The sequence below is a fragment of the Cynara cardunculus genome (genome assembly GCF_001531365.2).
Source record: "Cynara cardunculus var. scolymus isolate 2C chromosome LG 5, CcrdV1, whole genome shotgun sequence".
NCBI classification, from domain to species: domain Eukaryota; kingdom Viridiplantae; phylum Streptophyta; class Magnoliopsida; order Asterales; family Asteraceae; genus Cynara; species Cynara cardunculus.
The window spans coordinates 18732329-18742112 of record NC_037532.1 but is presented as its reverse complement, the minus strand read 5'-3'; the positions used below and the strand labels follow the sequence as shown (position 1 = coordinate 18742112).

General features: G+C 41.7%; 1 non-coding gene across 1 annotated transcript; it reads left to right on the top strand.

The window, feature by feature from the left end:
* The first annotated feature begins 8816 nt into the window (after window positions 1-8816).
* Window positions 8817-8923, top strand: LOC112513925. The gene has a single exon (XR_003069383.1). It is a non-coding gene; the product is annotated as a small nucleolar RNA R71 (small nucleolar RNA).
* The last annotated feature ends 861 nt before the right edge of the window (window positions 8924-9784 follow it).

The following is a 9784-nucleotide window of genomic DNA, read 5'->3' as shown; positions in this document are numbered from 1 at the left end:
AGAATTAAATCTCATTAATATCCAAGAGAATGAATATCTAAATTTTGTTCAAATCCAACTAGATGCAAATCTGCCATAAGATGAATATGAGCAGAAAGTGGGCATTTTACCAACAGTAATGGGTTTTTTAGAAAATAATTAAATTCTTGACTCTTCATCACCTCGTTACATATTTTGGACCAAAAATACAAGATAGGAGCAAAATGGGTACCAAAAACACAACAAAATAGGGGTATTAAACAACAAGTAACTCATACAAAACGAGAGTTATCACACCCCCAAACTTGAGGTAATACTTGTCCTCAAGTAAAAGAAAATAAATAAAAAGACACCTAAAGAAAGGAACAAGAACGAAACTTACAGAAGGTGTTGGAAATTTGTCTAGTAAAGAGGATGTACAACTTTCTTGCTTGATCTTCGTAGTGTTGCCGTTAATCAGTAGTGCTTTAGGGTTAGTGTTTTTGGCAATGATAGCGTGTATCCCTCCCCCAAATTTATCCTATACTACAAAAGGGTTTGAAACATAAGTTCTCATCGATTCACTTTTGAGTACTTGGAAAAAGTTCGTGATCCATTCTTGGCATAAACTTGCCCTTTTGGATAACCGGGCTTTTTATTTTCGTCTTCCAATTTTTCGAAGACCGATTCTTCTATTTTTTTGTTTTGTTTTCTTTTTTTTTTTCTCTTTTTTTTCCCATACCTCCCAATTTTTTGAAGGTATATATTTTTTTCTTGAACACATCCCCCCAAACTTAATATGTACAATGTCCCCATTGTTGCCAAAGGGACCAAAAGGGTACGGGTTGGGCGCAAAGGAAAAGTGTTTGGGTTTAAAATAGAAGGAGGGCCTACATCCTTTTAACTTTAACACTACGAAAAATCATCCAAGAATGTTGTACCTGAAATAAATAATGGAACTAGACAAAGCAAAAAGAAATCCAACACCATTTGTCATAAATTCACAAAAGAAATAACATTCCACAAATCTTACACAAAAGACGGAATAAAAGTGTATCTGTACCCCAAAAGATATACCCAAAAATAATGTTTTAAGAGGATGTGATGAAAAGTTGAGAATTTAACCATTTTCTTTGAAACTGCTTACTGTGGGCAAACAGGGACTGCATCAGCCTCCTTGGAGCGTTGGACAATGGGAACAGCAACGGGAACAGCAACAGCAGGAATGATCGCAGTCGTGGTAGGTAATGTAGCAGTAACAGGAACATGAGGAGTAGGAGCAAAAGGCGCAGCGACAATAGAAGTAACCGGCATGTGGTTCTGCAAGGGTGGGAAGCACCAAACTTCGGGAGGGCAAAGACCGCTCGGGAACCTTGGAAGTTGGGCCGTCAAGAGGGTATCTTGACGGCCGCAAAGCTGTCGTTCCACCCGGTTGCAATCTTTGGTATATGCCCAAAAGCGAGCACTCTTCTTTTCTAAATCGGAGACTCGGTCGTCTATGCTCCCCACCTTCTTCAATATTGCCTCCAACTTTTGGTTCGTCTCTTCCCATTGGAGTGCCAAGACGGACAGCCAAGTGGCCGACCCATACCCCGAGCCTAAAGGATTGCTTTGAGGTGGCTCGGATGGGCTAGCCACTTCATTGCTATAGCTTGGGATTTCTGCATCTGGTTCGGTCATGGGGACAACGGGTGGCTCTGATACATGCGCGGCGGGTGGCTCGGTAAGTGCAACATTTGGCGACTCCAAAACAGCGGCAACCTGTGGCTCGGGAAGAACGACCGGTGGTGCATTTGATTGAACGGTGGATGGCGCCACGGGCTCTTCCGCATCTCTCTCAACTGGGACGGAATTCTGCAAATTTAAATAGGGTCGAGAGGCTCTATGCCGACGGTCGACCGTGTTCTGTCCCAACAAGGGAGAGCCGACAACAATTAAATCCTCTTCATGGGTAGAGACCCTAGCCTTGGCCATAAGGTTGGTGATGAGGGCCGGAAAGACTAGGCGAGAATGCGTCCTCTGAGAGGCTTGTAAAATGGATGCATGTATAATCGGCTCAAGGTCGATTGGCAACTCGCTCATTATGCAATAAAGGAGGACGCATCGGTCCCGTGAGATTGTACTATCATGAACAGTGGGGATTAAATTATGTCGCAAAAACTGAAATCAAAGTCCTACTTCCGTGTTAAGATGGCCGGCGAAAATGATTTAGCGCCAGTTGTCCCTCGACCATCCACTATCGGGGAGCATAAGGACGGAAGCGATATCATCATCAGTAACTTCACGAGTCCCTTTCATAATCTGTGCAAACGAGCATTCTGGTGGTGGGACGAGTCCAAGGGCCGCATTAAGCTTTGGCCCCGACCAATCAACTTTCTTACCCCGAATATTTACCGAAATGCTCTTGGTGGTGCCAACGACCGCGTAAAACTCGGTTACCCAAGATACGTTGGCCCTTAAAGGGGCAACCACCAAATTGTCCCACCGCAAAGCCACCAAATGGTGCCTGATGGCCATAAAAGAGTTGACCAACCGTGGGTCAAAGGCACGTTCCAAGAGAATTTTATTATTTTTGATACGGTTGTACCTCTCATGAAATGGCATCACCTGTTCTTTCTTTTTCTTTGGGGTTGTCTGCCTCTTCTGCTTTGCTGCTGCCTTCCTCTTTTTAGAAGGTTTTGGCCTACTGACTTCCAAAACCTCCTCATTTGGAATTTCTTCTTCAAAATCCTCCCTTTCCTCTTGTTCCTCATCATCCTCGGCTACATCTTCAGCATGTTCTAAGTCCTGGGCCATCTCATCCTCATAGTCACTGTCTTCAGGCACTGGTTTTGGTAATTGTGGAGGAATAACATACTCTGAACTTGCACTTTCAAAACTTCCCGAAGAGGTTTCTATGCTCACAGTCTGCCCACTGGTGGCAGTGACTGGTATTTCCTCAACAGGCAGTTCATGTTCTGTTTGAGTCTGTGGGGGTTGCCGTGGTGATTCTACGAAAGACTCAGGAACAGAAAAAGGGAATAAATCCTTGGGATTGTTGGAGGCATTGGCTTCAAAATCAAAATGGAACTCCTCCCCTAAGGTATCAATAAGGTTTAGGTCGAAATCGTGTATGGTGGGTGGGCCGAGTGGTGTTAAGGGAAGGGGGAATAGGGGGCTGTTGAGTGGGTGTGGGGTTAACCAGTGATGGTATGGGGTTAGATAGAGGGGTTATAGAGGGTGGTACAGTTAGGGCTAGGAAAAGGGGTCTTGGTGTGGGAAGGGGTGCGGCGGCCGGCGGTCGTGAAGTAGACGGACCAACGCGGATGGTGGTGGTGGTGGTGTGAATAATGGTGGACTGGGTGAAAACGGTGGTAAATAGGGGAGCAGATTGAGTTATACTAACCGGAGTGACAATGGCATGATACTCATCGTAGTCGACCCGTACGATGGATGACTGACCGACGCCGGTTGTTGAAGTATGTCTCACCAGCGAAGCAAAGGCGATGGGATCCGGCGAGAGGGGCGTTGAATAAGGCATCGACGAGCCGGCTGCTGTTGCCACTGGAGCGGCGGATGATGCGTCGCCGACGACGGTCCGACGAGTAGAGCGGCGAGCAGGCGGTCGATAAGGGGGCCGGCCGGTTGGGTTATTCCTTGTTCTAGCCATGAGAATAGAGGAGAAGATGAATAGTGAAGTAAAAAATGATTTTCCCCCCTTTTTCATAGATAACCTAACCGATGGGTATAACATAGGTAACCGTTCCCATCTGCATGCAAAACCTATGGAAGGACAAGTGATTTGAAAAAAATGATGTCACTTTTTTTTCAAAAATAAACCCATTTCTTTTCTTAATTTGCCTTTTTCATTTCCATGGAAAATTCCATAAAAACCCGCCAATATTCAAAAACAATAACAAAACCCACTTCAGAATGTGAGCACGAGATGCCTACTGTGAGCATACCTGCATGAAATAAACAAGAAGTACGATAATTAAAAATATTTACATTATTTACTACAGAAATTTCGTCATTCAATTAAGGATATTTTTGGCGTGGATCATGCATTCCTTCCGGGAAGAAAAGCTTGACCCGATGCCCATTCACTTTAAAAACCGTATTGTCTTGTGGGTTCAAGAGATCGATAGTTCCAAACTTTCCCACTTCAACAATAGCAAAAGATCCTGACAATCTAGATTTGAGTTTTCCGGGGAAAAGCCTCAACCTAGAATTAAAAAGAAGCACTTTTTGACCTTTTTAAAAAATTCTTTGATTGATCCTACGATCATGCCACATTTTCGTTTTTTCTTTGTAAATTTTGGCATTCTCGTAGGCTTGGTACCTCCACTCTTCCAACTTATTGAGTTGAAGCTGTCTTTTCTCTCCTGCTAGAGTTGCATTTAAATTAAGTTCCTTAATAGCCCAAAATGCCTTATAYTCTAACTCCAACGGAAGGTGACAAGATTTTCCAAAAACAAGTTGGTACGGAGACATCCCCAATGGAGTCTTGAAGGCGGTACGGTAGGCCCAAAGTGCATCATCCAATTTAAGCGACCAATCTTTACGATTTGGCTTAACCACTTTTTCTAAAATATTTTTGATTTCCCGATTTGAAAGTTCCGCAAGACCATTGGTTTGCAGGTGGTAAGTCGTGGCTACTTTATGTCGGATGTTGTACTTCTCAAGAGTGGTACTTAACACTTTGTTTATGAAATGAGTCCCTTCATCGCTTATCAATGCTCGGGGTGTTCCAAAACGAACAAAAATGTTTTTATGCAAAAACTCCACTACCGTTTTGGCATCATTTCTTGGGTAAGCCTTCGCTTCTATCCATTTGGAGACATAGTCTACCGCAACCAAAATGTACTGATTATGAAAAGACATGGGAAATGGTCCCATAAAGTCAATACCCCAAACATCGAAAAGTTCGACTTCCAAAATATTGTTCAAGGGCATCTCATTTCTTTGGGACAAATTCCCCATGCGTTGGCATTGATCACAACTCTTCACAAATTCAAAAGCATCTTTAAATATGGAAGGCCAAAAAAATCCGCTTTGCCATACGTTGTCCACCAAAGTGGCCTCCGTACGGTGATGCGTGACATTCTTTTAACAAAGCTTGGATTTCATTATCTGGGACACATTTTCTCAAAATATGATCTGATCCCAATTTAAAAAGGGATAGATCGTCCCACAAATAATGCTTGCAATCGTGAAGAAATGTTTTAAACCGGTTTCCCTAAAAATGATATGGTTTAAGACCACATGCAAGATAGTTGGCAATATCTGCATACCAAGGATTTTGTTTTTGAAAATTGTGTTGTATGGCCAAAACATATTCATCCGGGAAAATTTCCTTAATCTCATGATTCCCCCACTTGATACATTTCCTTCAATTCTAGAAAGGTGATCGGCCACTTGATTGTCACATCCTTTTCGTTCAACAATCTGAAGATCAAATTCTTGCAATAAAAGAATCCATCTAATAAGCCGTGGTTTCGCATCAACTTTGTTAAATAAATACTTTATTGCCGAATGATCTGTATGAATAGTGACATTGGTACCAATAAAGTATGAACGGAAACGATCAAAAGCAAATACTACTGCAAGCAACTCTTTTTTCGTGGTGGTATAATTTAATTGGGCTTCAATATGAGTCTTACTTGCGTAGTATATGGGGTGAAAAATTTTATTTTGCCTTTGTCCCAAAACGGCACCCACGGCCCAATCACTTGCGTCACACATTACCTCAAAAGGTAGGGACCAATCGGGAGTGATAATAATGGGTGCCGAGATAAGAGCATTCTTGATTGTTTCAAAAGCCTTTTTACAATCGGAGGTGAACTCAAAAGCTTGGTCAACATGCAACAAGTTACATAAGGGTTTAGCAATTTTAGAAAAATCCTTAATAAACCGTCGGTAAAAACCCGCATGTCCCAAAAAGCTACGAATGCCTTTGACCGAAGTAGGTTCGGGCAATTGCATTATCACCTCAATTTTAGCTTTGTCAACTTCCAAACCTTTCTTTGAAATCATGTGACCCAAAACTATTCCCTCTTGTACCATAAAATGGCATTTTTCCCAATTTAAAATCAAGTCATGGGTCTCACATCTCTCCAAACGTTTCTTCAAATTTTCAAGACAATTTTCGAAATTAGTGCCAATAACCGAAAAATCATCCATAAAAACGTCCATAGTGTCCTCAATCATATCCGGAAAAATAGACATCATATATCGTTGGAAAGTGGCCAGAGCATTACATAAACCGAATGGCATACGTCGGAAAGCAAAAGTTCCAAAGGGACAAGTAAAAGTAGTTTTCTCTTGATCTTCGGGTGCAATATGGATTTGATTGTATCCCGAGTACCCATCCAAAAAACAATAAAATTCCTTTCCGGCCAACCGATCTAGCATTTGATCTATGAAAGGCAAAGGGAAGTGATATTTCTTAGTAGTTAAGTTTAATTGCCTATAATCCATACAAATCCTCCACTCGGTAACAGTTCTAGTTGGAATAAGTTCGTTTTTGTCGTTGGTGATTACCGTGGTACCACCTTTCTTAGGCACGCATTGAATCGGACTTACCTAACCGCTACTAGCAATGGGGTAAATAATACCCGCGTCTAACCACTTCAAGATCTCCTTCTTAACCACTTCTTTCATGATTGGATTTAGCCTTCTTTGAGGTTGTACCTTTCCAACACTATTTTCTTCCAATATGATCTTATGTTGGCAAAGGGACGGGCTTATTCCCCTAATATCAGCTATGGTCCAACCAAAAGTTTTCTTATGGTCTTTCAGCAAATCTATTAACCTTTCCTCTTGTTCACCACTTAAGTTGGAAGAAATAATCACAGGCAATTTTCTCCTTCCATAAGATATGCATACTTAAAATGTGAAGGCAGTGGTTTTAACTCCAAATCGGGTGCTTCTACAATGGACGGGGTTTGGGTTGGTATATCTTTAAAATCTAACTGTTCAAATGCAGCTATGTCCTCAATTAAGTCTTCTTCACAAATGTCTTCTGTCGTGCCCACAGTGTCTCCACTGCATGCATAGTCGATCAAACTTAGATCTAAATCTTTACCTACTGAGTAAATAGACGAACAATCCTCAATCTCCCCATTGAACTTAAGAGTCTTAAACACATTAAAAGTTACCTGCTGGTCATTTACTCTCATGGTCAACTCACCCTTTTGTACATCAATCAATGTCCTACCCGTAGCAAGAAAGGGTCTTCCTAAGATAAACGGGACATTTCTATCGGCTTCATAATCTAACAATAGAAAGTCGGCTGGAAAGATGAATTTGTCCACTTTAACCAAGATGTCTTCAATTTTTCCTTTCGGATATGCCAAGGACCTATCCGCTAATTGCAAAGTCACGGTTGTAGGTCGAACTTTCCCAATTCCCAACTGATTAAAAATGGACAAAGGCATGAGATTTATACTTGCCCCAAGGTCACACAAGGCATGACCCACTTCTTTCCCTCCAATAGAGCACGGGATGGTGAAACTTCCAGGGTCTTTTAATTTTGGGGGAATTTTGCAAGTAAGAAGGGCACTACATTCATTTGTCAAAGACACAGTCTCAAATTCACTAAGTCTTCTCTTTTTATTGAGGATGTCTTTTAAAAATTTAACATAGCTAGGCATTTGCTCGAGAGCTTCTACCAAAGGTATGTTAATGTGGAGTTGCTTAAAGATGTCCAAGAACTTCTTAAACTAAACATCCACATTTTTGGCTTTCATCCTACCTGGAAAAGGTAAATCTCTTAGATCTAAATCTGTTGGACCGGTCTTAATCTGCTCAGGTGTGGACAGTTTCTGCCCACTGTGAGTAGTGTCAGTTGGAAACTAGGTGGTGCTGGAACTGGGTAAAACTGCTGTTTCTTGAATAGAAACTGGAATTTGAGTTTCTTCAGCTGTAGGAAACTGAACTGAAAATTTCGATGTGTCAAAAGAATGTGAAATATTTTCTTGACAAATTGGCTCCATGGGTGTTTCTTTTTCGGCATTGGAGTCTCCCAAGTCCTTATCACTTCTTAAAGTCACGGCCTTAACATGTTCCTTAGGTGTTTCCGTGTCACTAGGCAAAGTTCCTTGAGGTCTATTCTTGAGATCCGGGCAAATTGGCCAAGTTGGGTCTCAAAACTCCTGAAGGTGGCATTGGTTTGGTTTATAAAACCTTTAAGTAAATATTCAAGTGAACCATTACCCTCCGATGCATTTTGTTGCCTAGGTACGTGTGGTTGTGAAGATTGTCGACTTTGGTACATGTGATGATTACCTTGCATGTGATGACCTCCTTGCATGTGATGACCTCCTGGATTAAATCCCGGGGGATTCGAAGGTCGGTTTTGGACTTGAGTTGCCCCGGGGGGTTGAAGTCCTTGATTTCCGGCCTATGAAAAATTCAGATGATTTCTCCAATTCGAATTGTACGTTGGAGAAAATGGGCTATTTCTTGTATGGTTCCCAACATAATTTACTGAAACGGGGTTTCTGGGAAAAAACTCATAAGAATGACTTTTACCACAGAAAACACAAGACTCAGTCATGGAGGAATTAGACATTATGGATTGGACTTGATTCTTTTCCCCATTCAAGTTTAAATTATTTTTAACCAAATTAGTTAGAGCAACAATTTGGGCATTCAAAGAAGATATGGCATCAAGCTCATGAATGCCCGAGGCAGATTTAGAAATGACAGCACGAGGGTTAGACCATTCAGTATTTTTATTAGAAATTCGTTCCAAAATGTCATACCCCTCGTTGTAGGTTTTAGCTGTAAAAGCACCACCGGCCGTTGCGTCAAGAATAATCTTAGCGGCACTAGAAAGTCCATTATAAAATGTTTCCAATTGAATACAATGAGGGATTCCGTGGTGAGGACACTTCCTAAGAAGGTCCTTGAATCTCTCCCATGCATCCGATACCGCTTCATCATCTTCTTGGCGAAACACCATAATTTCATTTCTAATCTTTACATTCCTTGTCGGAGGAAAGTATTTTTTTAGAATTTTTTCCGCCAAATCATTCCAAGTAAGGATCGAGTTTGGTGGTTGGGAATTTAGCCATGCTCTAGCTCTATCCTTCAATGTATAAAGGAAAAGCGTCAAGCATAAGGTCTCTTGAGTAACTCCGAGAATTTTAAAATGATCCGTCATTTCTATAAAAGATTTCAAATGAGAGTGCGGATCTTCCGAAGATAATCCCCCAAACTGACCCATAGAGGAAATCATTTGAAACATAACCGGCTTGGGTTCAAAAGATGTTGTTGTCATTTCGGGTCTACCAATTACCAAGGCCAATTGACCAAATTTGGGAGTTGCGTAGTCCCGTATGCCTCTATTTTTGTCATCAGCAATATTAACCGTGGCTTCCCGAGGAGGTGGATTATCCCCCATGGTACGGTTGGGATTTCGCCGATTRTTTCTACCTCTTCTTCGTCTCCTAATTGTTCTTTCTAACTCATGATCAAGAGGTAAAAGATCACCGTGTTGTACCCGTGGCATACAACACAGGAATAGCGAATGAAACAACTGACCAAGGCTCAAATGAAAATCAATATCTCAGGATAAAAATCGCGCCAATCCACGGCAGCGGCGCCAAAATCTTGATGTGCTAAAATCGTAAGTGTGCACACAGTGGGCACAATGTCCCCAAAGTGGCGGTGCAAGTTCACGCTGACACTAAGATCGCTTCAAGTAATAGAGTGGTATAGTACCAAGATCGTTTCCACAGGGACCAGACTTACTGAGAATCAGAGACCTTCATGAACTTCTTGAACAATGCTTCGAGTTGAGAAAATAATTGAGTTTTGATTGGTGCAAAGCGTTAAAATA